The sequence below is a fragment of the Pseudophryne corroboree genome, chromosome 1, assembly GCF_028390025.1.
Source record: "Pseudophryne corroboree isolate aPseCor3 chromosome 1, aPseCor3.hap2, whole genome shotgun sequence".
NCBI classification, from domain to species: Eukaryota; Metazoa; Chordata; class Amphibia; order Anura; family Myobatrachidae; genus Pseudophryne; species Pseudophryne corroboree.
Genome location: NC_086444.1, coordinates 268,604,914 through 268,620,839, shown reverse-complemented (window position 1 = coordinate 268,620,839; position 15,926 = coordinate 268,604,914). Strand labels below are relative to the sequence as shown.

The window sequence follows — 15,926 nt, the reverse complement described above, 5'->3', positions numbered from 1 at the left end:
GTCCTAGTGGATGCTGGGACTCCGTCAGGACCATGGGGATTATACCAAAGCTCCCAAACGGGCGGGAGAGTGCGGATGACTCTGCAGCACCGAATGAGAGAACTCCAGGTCCTCTTTAGCCAGGGTATCAAATTTGTAGAATTTTACAAACGTGTTCTCCCCCGACCACGTAGCTGCTCGGCAGAGTTGTAATGCCGAGACCCCTCGGGCAGCCGCCCAAGATGAGCCCACCTTCCTTGTGGAATGGGCCTTGATAGATTTAGGCTGTGGCAGGCCTGCCACAGAATGTGCAAGTTGAATTGTGCTACAAATCCAACGAGCAATCGTCTGCTTAGAAGCAGGAGCACCCAGCTTGTTGGGTGCATACAGTATAAACAGTGAGTCAGATTTTCTGACTCCAGCCGTCCTTGAAATATATATTTTCAATGCCCTGACAACGTCCAGCAACTTGGAATCCTCCAAATCGCTAGTAGCCGCAGGCACCACAATAGGCTGGTTCAGGTGAAATGCTGAAACCACCTTAGGCAGAAACTGAGGACGCGTCCGCAGTTCTGCCCTGTCCGAATGGAAAATCAGATATGGGCTTTTATACGATAAAGCCGCCAATTCTGACACTCTCCTGGCTGAAGCCAGGGCCAGTAGCATGGTTACTTTCCATGTAAGATATTTCAAATCCACCGATTTGAGTGGCTCAAACCAATGGGATTTGAGAAAATCCAAAACTACATTAAGATCCCACGGAGCCACTGGGGGTACAACCGGGGGCTGTATATGTAGTTCTCCTTTTACAAAAGTCTGGACTTCAGGAACTGAAGCCAATTCTTTCTGGAAGAAAATCGACAGGGCCGAAATTTGAACCTTAATGGACCCTAATTTGAGGCCCATAGACAATCCTGTTTGCAGGAAATGTAGGAATCGACCCAGTTGAAATTCCTCCGTCGGGGCCTTCCTGGCCTCACACCACGCAACATATTTTCTCCAAATGCGGTGATAATGTTGTGCAGTCACCTCCTTCCTGGCTTTTACCAGGGTAGGGATGACCTCTTCCGGAATGCCTTTTTCCCTTAGAATTCGGCGTTCAACCGCCATGCCGTCAAACGCAGCCGCGGTAAGTCTTGGAATAGACACGGTCCCTGCTGAAGCAGGTCCCGTCTTAGAGGTAGAGGCCACGGATCTTCCGTGAGCATCTCCTGAAGTTCCGGGTACCAAGTTCTTCTTGGCCAATCCGGAGCCACGAGTATCGTTCTTACTCCCCTTTGCCGTATAATTCTCAGTACTTTTGGTATGAGAGGCAGAGGAGGAAACACATACACTGACTGGAACACCCACGGTGTTACCAGAGCGTCCACAGCTATTGCCTGAGGGTCTCTTGACCTGGCGCAATACCTGTCCAGTTTTTTGTTGAGGCGGGACGCCATCATATCCACCTTTGGTTTTTCCCAACGGTTCACAATCATGTGGAAGACTTCTGGATGAAGTCCCCACTCTCCCGGGTGTAGATCGTGTCTCTGTTTACGTGGGCGACTGCCGTGATGTTGTCCGACTGGATCAACACCGGCTGACCCTGAAGCAGGGGTTTTGCCAGGCTTAGAGCATTGTAAATCACTCTTAGCTCTAGTATATTTATGTGAAGAGACATCTCCAGGCTTGACCACACTCCCTGGAAGTTTCTTCCCTGTGTGACCGCTCCCCAGCCTCTCAGACTGGCATCCGTGGTCACCAGGACCCAGTCCTGTATGCCGAATCTGCGGCCCTCTAACAGATGAGCACTCTGCAACCACCACAGAAGAGACACCCTTGTCCGTGGAGACAAAGTTATCCGCTGATGCATCTGCAGATGCGATCCGGACCATTTGTCCAGCAGATCCCACTGAAAAGTTCGTGCGTGGAATCTGCCGAATGGAATCGCTTCGTAAGAAGCCACCATTTTTCCCAGGACTCTTGTGCATTGATGCACAGACACTTTTCCTGGTTTTAGGAGGTTCCTGACAAGTTCGGATAACTCCCTGGCTTTCTCCTCCGGAAGAAACACCTTTTTCTGAACCGTGTCCAGAATCATTCCCAGGAACAGCAGACGTGTCGTCGGGGTCAATTGAGATTTTGGAAAATTCAGAATCCACCCGTGCTGTTGCAGCACTACTTGGGTTAGTGCTACTACGTCCTCCAGCTGTTCTCTGGACCTTGCCCTTATCAGGAGATCGTCCAAGTAAGGGATAATTAATACGCCTTTTCTTCGCAGAAGAAACATCATTTCGGCCATTACCTTGGTAAAGACCCGAGGTGCCGTGGACAATCCAAACGGCAGCGTCTGAAACTGATAATGACAGTTTTGCACCACGAACCTGAGGTACCCTTGATGTGAAGGGCAAATTGGGACATGCAGGTAAGCATAAAGTCCCCTTCTTCCAGATTCGCTATCACTGCTCTGAGTGACTCCATCTTGAACTTGAATTTTTGTATGTACAGGTTCAAAGATTTCAGATTTAGAATAGGTCTTACCGAGCCGTCCGGCTTCGGTACCACAAATAGTGTGGAATAATACCCCTTTCCCTGTTGTAGGAGGGGTACCTTGACTATCACCTGCTGAGAATACAGCTTGTGAATGGCTTCCAATACCGTCGCCCTGTCTGAGGGAGACGTTGGCAGAGCAGACTTTAGGAACCGGCGAGGGGGAGACTTCTCGAATTCCAACCTGTAACCCTGAGATACTACCTGCAGGATCCAGGGGTCCACCTGTGAGTGAGCCCACTGTGCGCTGAAATTCTTGAGTCGACCCCCCACCGCCCCTGAGTCCGCTTGTAAAGCCCCAACGTCATGCTGAGGGCTTTGCAGAAGCCGGGGAGGGCTTCTGCTCCTGGGAGGGAGCTGCTTGGTGCACTCTCTTACCCTTTCCTTTGCCTCGGGGCAGATATGACTGTCCTTTTGCCCGCTTGTTCTTATAGGAACGAAAGGACTGCGGCTGAAAAGACGGTGTCTTTTTCTGTTGGGAGGGGACCTGAGGTAAAAAGGTGGATTTCCCGGCTGTTGCCGTGGCCACCAAATCCGATAGACCGACCCCAAATAATTCCTCCCCTTTATACGGCAATACTTCCATATGCCGTTTGGAATCCACATCACCTGACCACTGTCGCGTCCATAAACTTCTTCTGGCAGATATGGACATCGCACTTACTCTCGATGCCAGAGTGCAAATATCCCTCTGAGCATCTCGCATATAAAGAAAAGCATCCTTTAATTGCTCTATAGTCAATAAAATACTGTCCCTATCCAGGGTATCAATATTTTCAGTCAGGGAATCCGACCAAACCACCCCAGCACTGCACATCCATGCTGAGGCGATGGCTGGTCGCAGTATAACACCAGTATGAGTGTATATACTTTTCAGGGTAGTTTCCAGCCTCCTATCAGCTGGATCCTTGAGGGCGGCCGTTTCAGGAGACGGTAACGCCACTTGTTTTGATAAGCGTGTGAGTGCCTTATCCACCCTAGGGGGTGTTTCCCAGCGCGCCCTAACCTCTGGCGGGAAAGGATATAATGCCAATAACTTCTTTGAAATTAGCAGTTTTCTATCGGGGTTAACCCACGCTTCATCACACACTTCATTTAATTCCCCTGATTCAGGAAAAACTACAGGTAGTTTTTTCAGACCCCACATAATACCCCTTTTTGTGGTACTTGCAGTATCAGAGATATGCAAAGCCTCCTTCATTGCCGTGATCATATAACGTGTGGCCCTACTGGAAAATACGTTTGTTTCTTCACCGTCGACACTAGATTCGGTGTCCGTGTCTGGGTCTGTGTCGACCGACTGAGGTAAAGGGCGTTTTACAGCCCCTGACGGTGTCTGAGACGCCTGGACAGGTACTAACTGGTTTGCCGGCCGTCTCGTGTCGTCAACTGATTTTTGTAACGTGCTGACATTATCACGTAATTCCATAAACAAAGCCATCCATTCCGGTGTCGACTCCCTAGGGGGTGACATCACCATTACCGGCAATTGCTCCGCCTCCACACCAACATCGTCCTCATACATGTCGACACACACGTACCGACACACAGGGAATGCTCTTATCGAAGACAGGACCCCACTAGCCCTTTGGGGAGACAGAGGGAGAGTTTGCCAGCACACACCCGAGCGCTATAAATATATAGGAACAACCCTACAGAAGTGTTGTTTCCTTTATAGCAGCTTAATATATCAATATCGCCAAAAAAGTGCCCCCCCTCTCTGTTTTTTTTACCCTGTTTCTGTAGTGCAGTGCAGGGGAGAGTCCTGGGAGCCTTCCTCGCAGCGGAGCTGTGCAGGAAAATGGCGCTGTGTGCTGAGGAGATAGGCCCCGCCCCCTATTTCAGCGGGCTCTTCTCCCGGTGTTTGTGAGACCTGGCAGGGGTTAAATACATCCATATAGCCCCAGGGGCTATATGTGATGTATTTTTAGCCAGAACAAGGTATTATCATTGCTGCCCAGGGCGCCCCCCCCCAGCGCCCTGCACCCTCAGTGACCGCTGGTGTGAAGTGTGCTGACAACAATGGCGCACAGCTGCAGTGCTGTGCGCTACCTCATGAAGACTGAAAAGTCTTCTGCCGCCGGTTTCTGGACCTCTTCACTTTTCGGCATCTGCAAGGGGGTCGGCGGCGCGGCTCCGGGACCGGACTCCATGGCTGGGCCTGTGTTCGATCCCTCTGGAGCTAATGGTGTCCAGTAGCCTAAGAAGCCAATCCATCCTGCACGCAGGTGAGTTCACTTCTTCTCCCCTAAGTCCCTCGTTGCAGTGAGCCTGTTGCCAGCAGGACTCACTGAAAATAAAAAACCTAATAACTTTTTCTAAGCAGCTCTTTAGGAGAGCCACCTAGATTGCACCCTGCTCGGACGGGCACAAAAACCTAACTGAGGCTTGGAGGAGGGTCATAGGGGGAGGAGCCAGTGCACACCACCTAGTCCTAAAGCTTTTATTTTTGTGCCCTGTCTCCTGCGGAGCCGCTAATCCCATGGTCCTGACGGAGTCCCAGCATCCACTAGGACGTCAGAGAAATATCTAGTTACAGCACTGCACCCTGCAGATATCGTGGCCATACACTGTGAGATGCCTCACAGTGTATGGCGCATGATACTGTATCTACTTTTTTCCCCTGGAAAGGAGACATTTCCCCATTCCTCCCCAATGAAGGAACAGCTCGGCCAGATGCGGCTTACTTACAGCTCAGAAATGATTGGATCTGTTGGACATGCCAGACGATTCAGTTGTGACTACACATTATGCACTTATCAGCCGATCCACCTATAATCAGCAGATTGGGCTAGTAATTGTATAATGTATGCACAATATAAGATGCAAAATTTAAAGAAAAACATGGTATGCTGCTCGTCCTGCGGTGTCCCGGTCACGCCGGGCATTTTGTGCTGCATGGAGTAAAGATACTCAGTGTATGAGGAAACATCTGCAGTAGCTAAACTATTAGCAAATTGTAACTTTGTAATAGAATTGTGCACAGTGAAGGATATACAGTATTAAAGCTGTACAAATAAAATAGCAATATAAAGTATGCACAGAACTATAGCAAATGCTTGAGCACCACCTTGTGGACAATATAAGAACAACAATTTTCAGAAATGGATTTAAAAACTTTGTTTCCTTCTATATATACTTACTGTATGTAAGCATTAGTGATAAATTGTAACATTAGGTACAACTGCCCACTTAAGTGGTAATATATTTAACAGAAGACAGAAGTCATGTAATTATATTAATTTGTGTTGCACTGTATGCTGAGGGAGGAATCACCTGTCAGTTTCGCACCTCTCTTCAGTCATCCAGTGGAAAAGAGAGTTATGGAAATTAGGAAAAATGAGTTCCCCAGATGTCTGCATTTTATGATTTTGCTCATTATATGCCTCCTTTACAGTAAGCTACAATCTTGCTGCTTGAACATTTACCACTTAACATTTAGCTGCAAACTTGTTGCTTACATGGGTATCTTTTGAGTTACATGTATTTTAAGATAAGTGCAGCTCTTTATCCAGTGCATGGATGCTGCAGAAAAAGTTTATCATTATGATGTCAGTCAACACCATACTTACCTTAATTGTCAAATCATCAAATGATGATATGTAGCAATATAGATATCAATATACTGTATACACACAGGAAGAAACTGGAATTAATAAACTAATACATATTCGATGCAAAAATACAAAAAAAAACCCACGTAAATATTCAGGTCTTATTTTTCACAGAATGACTAGCCAGAAAAAAAGGCCACAATGGAGTCGGTTGTGTCCACGGAGAAGTACAGTAGGGAGCGTCAGATGAGGAAGTTGAGGTGTTGGGAGTGCAGCAGGAGGCATCAGCTGCAGAGTAGAGGATAAAGCTGAGGTGAAGAGGGTGCAGTAGTTTGCATTAGCTGCAGAAGAGAAGGATGAAGTGAGGTGGAGGGCATGCTGCAGGACGCGACAGCTGCAGAGAAGGAGTAGGATGAAGTTGGAATAGAGGGCATGCACAATAGAGTAGCAGCAGCAGCAGAGGAAAGGAAGGATGAAGTTAAAATAAGAATTTACTTACCGATAATTCTATTTCTCATAGTCCGTAGTGGATGCTGGGGACTCCGAAAGGACCATGGGGAATAGCGGCTCCGCAGGAGACTGGGCACAAAGTAAAAGCTTTAGGACTAGCTGGTGTGCACTGGCTCCTCCCCCTATGACCCTCCTCCAAGCCTCAGTTAGGATACTGTGCCCGGACGAGCGTACACAATAAGGAAGGATTTTGAATCCCGGGTAAGACTCATTACCAGCCACACCAATCACACCGTACAACTTGTGATCTGAACCCAGTTAACAGCATGATAACAGAAGGAGCCTCTGAAAAGATGGCTCACAACAACAATAACCCGATTTTTGTAACAATAACTATGTACAAGTAATGCAGACAATCCGCACTTGGGATGGGCGCCCAGCATCCACTACGGACTATGAGAAATAGAATTATCGGTAAGTAAATTCTTATTTTCTCTAACGTCCTAGTGGATGCTGGGGACTCCGAAAGGACCATGGGGATTATACCAAAGCTCCCAAACGGGCGGGAGAGTGCGGATGACTCTGCAGCACCGAATGAGAGAACTCCAGGTCCTCCTCAGCCAGGGTATCAAATTTGTAGAATTTAGCAAACGTGTTTGCCCCTGACCAAGTAGCTGCTCGGCAAAGTTGTAAAGCCGAGACCCCTCGGGCAGCCGACCAAGATGAGCCCACTTTCCGTGTGGAATGGGCTTTTACAGATTTTGGCTGTGGCAGGCCTGCCACAGAATGTGCAAGCTGAATTGTACTACAAATCCAACGAGCAATCGTCTGCTTAGAAGCAGGAGCACCCAGCTTGTTGGGTGCATACAGGATAAACAGCGAGTCAGATTTTCTGACTCCAGCCGTCCTGGAAACATATATTTTCAGGGCCCTGACTACGTCCAGCAACTTGGAATCCTCCAAGTCCCTAGTAGCCGCAGGCACCACATAGGTTGGTTTAAGTGAAATGCTGAAAACACCTTAGGGAGAAATTGAGGACGAGTCCTCAATTCCGCCCTGTCTGAATGGAAAATCAGATAAGGGCTTTTACAGGATAAAGCCGCCAATTGTGACACGCGCCTGGCCCAGGCCAGGACCAACAGCATGACCACTTTCCATGTGAGATATTTTAACTCCACAGATTTAAGTGGTTCAAACCAATGTGACTTTTGGAATCCAAAAAAAAAACTACATTGAGATCCCAAGTGCCACTGGAGGCACAAAAGGAGGCTGTATATGCAGTACCCCTTTTACAAACGTCTGAACTTCAGGGACTGAAGCTAGTTCTTTTTGGAAGAAAATTGACAGGGCCGAAATTTGAACCTTAATGGACCCCAATTTCAGGCCCATAGACACTCCTGTTTGCAAGAAATGTAGGAATCGACCCAGTCGAATTTCCACCGTCGGGCCTTACTGGCCTCGCACCACGCAACATATTTTCGCCAATTGCGGTGATAATGTTTTTGCGGTTACATCCTTCCTGGCTTTGATCAGGATAGGGATGACTTCATCCGGAATGCCCTTTTTCCTTCAGGATCCGGCGTTCAACCGCCATGCCGTCAAACGCAGCCGCGGTAAGTCTTGGAACAGACAGGGTCCTTGCTGGAGCAGGTCCCTTCTTAGAGGTAGAGGCCACGGATCCTCCGTGAGCATCTCTTGAAGTTCCGGTTACCAAGTCCTTCTTGGCCAATCCGGAGCCACGAATATAGTGCTTACTCCTCACCATCTTATCAATCTCAGTACCTTGGGTATGAGAGGCAGAGGAGGAAACACATACCCTGACTGGTACACCCACGGTGTTACCAGAGCGTCTACAGCTATTGCCTGAGGGTCCCTGGACCTGGCGCAATACCTGTCGAGTTTTTCCCAACGGTTTATAATCCTGTGGAAGACTTCTGGGTGAAGTCCCCACTCTCCCCGGGTGGAGGTCGTGCTGAGGAAGTCTGCTTCCCAGTTGTCCACTCCTGGAATGAATACTGCTGACAGTGCTATCCCATGATTTTCCGCCCAGCGAAGAATCCTTGCAGCTTCTGTCATTGCCCTTCTGCTTCTTGTGCCACCCTGTCTGTTTACGTGGGTGACTGCCGTGATGTTGTCCGACTGGATCAACACCGGCTGTCCTTGAAGCAAAGGTCTTGCTAAGCTTAGAGCATTGTAAATGTCCCTTAGCTTCAGGATATTTATGTGAAGTGATGTCTCCAGGCTTGACCATAAGTCCTGGATATTCCTTCCCTGTGTGACTGCTCCCCAGCCTCGCAGGCTGGCATCCGTGGTTACCAGGACCCAGTCCTGAATGCCGAATCTGCGGCCCTCTAGAAGATGAGCACTCTGCAACCACCACAGGAGGGACACCCTTGTCCTTGGTGACAGGGTTATCCGCTGATGCATCTGAAGATGCGACCCGGACCATTTGTCCAGCAGGTCCCACTGGAAAGTTCTTGCGTGGAATCTGCCGAATGGGATTGCTTCGTAGGAAGCCCCCATTTTACCCAGAACCCTTGTGCATTGATGCACTGAGACTTGGCTCGGTTTGAGGAGGTTCCTGACTAGCTCGGATAACTCCCTGGCTTTCTCCTCCGGGAGAAACACCTTTTTCTGGACTGTGTCCAGGATCATCCCTAGGAACATAAGACACGTCGACGGAACCAGCTGCGATTTTGGAATATTGAGAATCCAATCGTGCTGCCGCAACACTATCTGAGATAGTGCTACACCGACCTCCAACTGTTCCCTCCAGGCTGAGGCAATAGCTGGTCGCAGTATAACACCGGTATGTGTGTAAATACCTTTTTTTGGATACCCTCCTGCTTTCTATCAGCAGGATCCTTAAGGGCGGCCATCTCATGAGAGGGTAGAGCCCTTGTTCTTACAAGCGTGTGAGCGCCTTATCCCCCCTAGGGGGTGTTTCCCAATGCATCCTAACCTCTGGCGGGAAAGGGTATGCAGCCAATACTTTTTAAGAAATTATTAATTGTTATCGGGGGGAAACCCACGCATCATCACACATTTTATTTCTCAGATTCAGGAAAACTACAGGTAGTTTTTCCCTCACCGAACATAATACCCCTTTTTTGGTGGTACTCGTATTATCAGAAATGTATAAAACATTTTCCATTGTCTCAATCATGTAACGTGTGGCCCTACTGGAAATCACGGTTGTCTCTTCACCGTCGACACAGGAGTCAGTATCCGTGTCGGCGTCTGTATCTGCCATCTGCCTGACGGCCTATGAGACGTCTGGACAGGCACAAGCTGAGTAGCCGGCTGTCTCATGTCAACCACTGTTTTTTTATATAGAGCTGACACTGTCACGTAATTTTCAACAGTACATCCACTCAGGTGTCGACCCCCTAGGGGGTGACATCACTGTTACAGACACTCTGCTCCGCCTCCACATCATTTTCCTCCTCATACATGTCGACACACACGTACCGACACCCAGCACACACACAGGGAATGCTCTGATAGAGGACAGGACCCACTTAGCCCTTTGGGGAGACAGAGGGAGAGTTTGCCAGCACACACCAGAGCGCTATATATGTATAGGGACAACCTTACAATAAGTGTCTATCCCTTATAGCTGCTTATATCTGTTATTTTGCCAAACAAGTGCCCCCCTCTCTTTTTTACCCTGTTTCTGTAGTTGCAGGATGCAGGGGAGATTCTGGGAGCCTTCCTACCAGCGGAGCTGTGTGGGAAAAATGGCGCTGTGTGCTGAGGAGATAGGCCCCGCCCCCTTCACGGCGGGCTCTTCTCCCGCTTTTTACTGGAAAACTGGCAGGGGTTAAATACATCCATATAGCCCAGGAGCTATATGTGATGTATTTTTCGCCAACTAAGGTAAATTCATTGCTTCCCAGGACGCCCCCCCTCAGCGTCCTGCACCCTCAGTGACCGGAGTGTGAAGTGTGCTGAGAGCAATGGCGCACAGCTGCAGTGCTGTGCGCTACCTTATGAAGACAGGAAAGTCTTCTGCCGCCGATTTATGGACCTCTTCTTGCTTCAGCATCTGTAAGGGGGCCGGCGGCGCGTCTCCGGGACCCATCCATGGCTGGGCCTGTGATCGTCCCTCTGGAGCTAATGTCCAGTAGCCTAAGAAACCCAATCCACTCTGCACGCAGGTGAGTTCGTTTCTCTCCCCTAAGTCCCTCGATGCAGTGAGCCTGTTGCCAGCAGGTCTCACTGAAAATAAAAAACCTATTTAAACTTTTACTCTAAGCAGCTTAGGAGAGCCACCTAGATTGCACCCTTCTCGTTCGGGCACAAATTCTAACTGAGGCTTGGAGGAGGGTCATAGGGGGAGGAGCCAGTGCACACCAGCTAGTCCTAAAGCTTTTACTTTGTGCCCAGTCTCCTGCGGAGCCGCTATTCCCCATGGTCCTTTCGGAGTCCCCAGCATCCACTAGGACGTTAGAGAAATAAGGATATGAAGCAGGCTACATTAGCTGCAAAGGAGAAGAAAGTATTTCACAGTGCAACAAGAGGTGGAGTAGTCATCACCCGTGGACCTCCATTAAAGCAGCTATTCCATATTTCCTATAGTAGTGTATAGATGTTGTATACAAGGGGATACATTTGATATGCTGGCTGTCAGGATCCCGGCGCTGAGCATACCGGTACCGGGAGCCCAACCGCCAAGATACCGACGATTCGCCCTCTTGGGGTGTCCACAACACCCCTGGAGGGAGAATAAATAGCACGTGCCACCGTGCCCGCAAGGGGTTCTATTGCATTTGCCCCACTGCCGGCATTCCGGCGGTCAGGATCTGGGTGCTGGGATCCCAACAGCCGGGATATCAATACCAACCCGTATACAAGTAACTGTTTGCAATTTACGGCAGCTAATTAGCCCTCAGATTGTAATTACATTTTCCCTGATAGCCGGCATTATCAGGGATTTTGTTTCACCTGCTCGGATGTGTCATCTTGATAATGTTCTTGGATGAGAACAAACCACATTGATGAAGCCTTTCTGTGAACTACTGTGATTGTAATATCAGCTAAAACTTCTCTCACCACGGGAACTGTGCTGAGGCAGATTCCTAAAGCCGGATATACCACTCTGTTATAAATGTTACTTCAATGCTGATTGGTTGCCATGGGCAACTTCTCCCCTGGCTCACTTCTCCACACTTTTCGCTGCTTCATGAATAGACCCCTTAGTACGGACACTAAGCTGCCCATCGGACAACAGGTGGTGGATCCCAAGGAATGGCTACCATTGTGGTAAACAGGCGCTGTGAATAATCTTAATAAAAATAAGCTGCCGTACTAATATCAGCAAACAGGCAGATTATTTACAGCCTACATACAAATTAGAATTTTTTGTTTACAACTCTGCTTAAAAGTGCTTATCCAATTTTGACAATTTTTCACTTCAAACCATTCATGTAGTTTTTTTTTGTGTTTAATATAGTTTAAAAATATTTAAATATTATATTATGAACATCTGCAGAAAGAATTTCCTTATCAAAAACTGGGGGGACACAGCGGGGCAGCGCAGTCGCATGTGATCTGACCATGCTAGTTAAGTGGTTAAACAAAAGATATTATTACTTTGAGACCATAGCAAGTAATTCACAGCAAGAGACCTAGCTCTTTTTCAGAAAATATGAGTATTGTTTGTAATAAACTGTGTTTTTTAAAGAGAAGCCATTTGAGTTTTTTTGAACAGGTGCATATCAATAATAAACTCAAATCTTCCAGCGCAGCCATAAAAAATCCTTATTTCATCGGGAGATTGACCAGTGTTTTTGGTGTAGTGTGTCAGCATGAACGTTTTGTCCAAATGTAGATGAAACGATCCGAAAAACGTCCAGAAACGCTCGGCTTTGATCATCCAATTGGGCAGACTCACCATAAGATATGAGTCAAAAGGACCCAATATATCACCATAATGAGACCAGTGGCTCAATTAACACATATAAGGCACCCATAATTTTATTATGATTAACTAAAAAACACTTTATTTAAGCTATCTTAACACTAAAATAACGACACAAACCAACTTAACATTAAAATAATGACACAGGCACCTATAGCTGGAGTTAAAGGTCAGACGTTATTTATTGATGGCTGACCTGATGTTAAACTAGATTTATGCTAAAGAATTTTTGTTGGAGGATGGCAAAGGAAAAGTCGCTACCAAACGCCAGCTCCAGTCACTTAAATTGTATCCACAAAAACTGAGGAGGGGACTAAACAACAACACCGCCTCCTACCTGCATTGTGCTGGACTCACCACTCTTCTCTTTGGCAAATAATGATGTTTCCGCAGGGGAATGTCTATTGTCCACCCGCAAGGTAAGGACACACTCGCCGTCTTTCTAAAAGAGGGTGCCCCACAATGACCACTTATGCCTACCTGACTGCTGGCTGGTAGCGACTTCCCGCCAATCTGGCTGTTAATAGCCAACTAAATTGAAGAAAAAAGCGAGGAAAAAACATCCGGGCGGGAGGGCATTCTAAAAAATGGCAAGAGGAAGTCTGAGGCACATGACCAAGGATTATATACTACCCTAAGCCTACAACTCCGGATTGACATAATATACCTATGAGAAAAATACCAGGACCCTTGAAAACCACCTAGCAACTGCTTAGTCATTAACAATCAATCACAAAAAATGGGGCTCTTAAATGGCCTCGTACTTAGTCAGTCCTTAGCTAATCTAAACATACATGTAATGTTGTATGTAATATACATGTATGTTTATATGTGTTAACCACCCCCCCATGATATGTCTGGTCTGCAGCAGTCGCCACTCAGACCATAGTTTGTACAAATTTTGCAGACTAACGATCTATGGGGGTCATTCCGAGTTGTTCGCTTGTTGCCGGTTTTCGCAACGGAGCGATTAAGGCAAAAATGCGCATGCGCATGGTACGCAGTGCACATGCGCTAAGTATTTTAGCACAAAACTTAGTAGATTTATTCACGTCCGAACAAAGAATTTTCATCGTTGAAGTGATCAGAGTGTGATTGACAGGAAGTGGGTGTTTCTGGGCGGAAACTGACCGTTTTCTGGGAGTGTGCGGAAAAACGCAGGCGTGCCAGAATAAAACGCGGGAGTGTCTGGAGAAACGGGGGAGTGGCTGGCCAAACGCAGGGCGTGTTTGTGACGTCAAACCAGGAACGAAATGGGCTGAGCTGATCGCAGTGTAGGAGTAAGTCTCGAGCTACTCAGAAACTGCTAAGAATTTTCTATTCGCAATTCTGCTAATATTTCATTTGCAATTCTGCTAAGCTAAGATAAACTCCCAGAGGGCGGCTGCCTAGCGTGTGCAATGCTGCTAAAATCTGCTAGCAAGCGAACAACTCGGAATGAGGGCCTATGGGCCTAATTCATACCTGATCGCAGCAGGAAAATTGTTCTCTAATGGGCAAAACCATGGGGGTAATTCAGAGTTGATTGCAGCAGAAAATTTGTTAGCAGTTGGGCAAAACCATGAGCACTGCAGGGGGGGGGGGGGGGGGGGGCAGATATAACATGTGCAGAGAGAGTTAGATTTGGGTGTGGTGTGTTCAAACTGAACTGAATAAATTGCAGTGTAAAAATAAAGCAGCCAGTATTTACCCTGCACAGAAACAATATAACCCGCCCAAATCTAACTCTCTCTTCAAATGTTACATCTGCCACACCTGCAGTGCACATGGTTTTGCCCAACTGCTAACAAATTTGCTGCTGCGATCAACTCTGAATTACCCCCTAGGTGCTCTGCAGGTGGGGCAGATATAACGTGCAGAGAGAGTTAGATTTGGGTGGGTTATTTTGTTTCTGTGCAGAGTAAATACTGGATGCTTTATTTTATATACACTGCAATTTAGATTTTAGTTTGAACACACCCCACCCAAATCTAACTCTCTCTGGACATGTTATATCTGCCCCACCTGCAGTGCACATGGTTTTGCCCATTAGAGAACAATTTTGCTGCTGCGATCAGGTCTGAATTAGGCCCCATGAACTTTTTCATTAAAACTGTATAGTGTGTACCTCAGATATAGGGACCTTGGACTGGCAGAGAAACCGTGCTGTTTGTCGCATAGCATGTAACTAGCTGAATGCTTTAACAGATCACATTTGGTGCCTTCCAGTTCACTGTTTTAGTCCACAAAACACAGCTTTTCACTCTGATAATGGAACAGGAAACCGGTTAGCTCTTTTTACAGAGAACATGATAAATGTTAGATTTTTTAAATTATGTTTAATTAACCATACATCTGCATGTAACCCGAAAGCTACAATAAAAATAAAATTGCTAAGACAAATATGGTTTCCATATCACATGATGATCACAAGACTTCATGCAACACCACAGGATGTACATGTGGTTTGGCTTGTTTATACATTATACAACTGTGTGTGAAATTAGATTACATAAAATGACATGATACATAAATGGGCAGGTATCCAATACAACTGTCATGCTTTAATTATCAGTGTCCTGTTATCATTTAGTAAATGTTCAAATACAGTAACAGATAAACTATTCCCAGTTGCTGCTATTATTTGCTAGTTTGAGATATATGATATGTTGCATCAACTGTATAAAATGCACAAAGTTCACTCTGATATAATACTGTGTTATAATCACAAAGTAATAATATTATCAGTTATAAATACAGATTACTTCTGAACTGCAGGTCATTTATCCTACATACTGGGAACAGGATGCTTTGGGACAACTGCAGTGGTTCTGTAACCCAAGAACTATGAATAAAGTGCAAGAATGAAACCACGGCATGGTGATAGTAGACTGGCATGACTGACGAGCCAAGTGACAGAGGTTCGATAGCGAGCAAGATTCCCCAAATAATCCCCAAAGCCTTTTACACCTTCTTCTTTTTTTGTTTAATGAACATTTTATTTACATTTTAAACAAATATCCACAATATTATGGAAAGGAAGGGTAGGGCAGAGGGGAAATTAGAAGTGTTGATGGTGATTGACACATAAATGTAACCATTTGTGAACATATTGCATTTAAAGTTTCCACAAAAAAAAAATGGTCAAGACATTTGACATTTCAATCTTATGCAGAACCATAGGAAGCAATAGTTATAAACCAAAATTTAGTGCCGGAAGAGGAACCTGCTGATCAAGACTAAATGGACAAAAATGTGACATTAGAGCCACATTACAGATACTGATTCAAATATGCCTCATTCTGTACACATCATATGTTCTCTATTATTGAGGAGAAGGAAGGTGGTCAGTTTATTGCAGTAGAGGGCAATTCTGGGGTGACAGGAATGGTCCATTGCAACAGACAGCAAGAGAAAGAGGAGCCTTGTTACATAATGAAGCTTTGGGCACAACCACTTATATGATGGCAGGGAGTCCTCTTGTTCACATAGTTGGCAGCATACTGTAGGTC

The 15,926-nt window shown here is 46.5% G+C and overlaps 1 long non-coding RNA gene across 1 annotated transcript in view; it reads left to right on the top strand.

The window, feature by feature from the left end:
- The window catches only part of LOC135064064 (uncharacterized), a 96,314-nt gene extending 81,030 nt beyond the window's left edge, over window positions 1-15,284 (top strand). The window contains exon 3 of the long non-coding RNA XR_010250386.1: window positions 15,193-15,284. This is a non-coding gene — a long non-coding RNA (uncharacterized LOC135064064). The remainder of the gene's footprint in view (window positions 1-15,192) is intronic.
- Window positions 15,285-15,926: the final 642 nt, after the last annotated feature.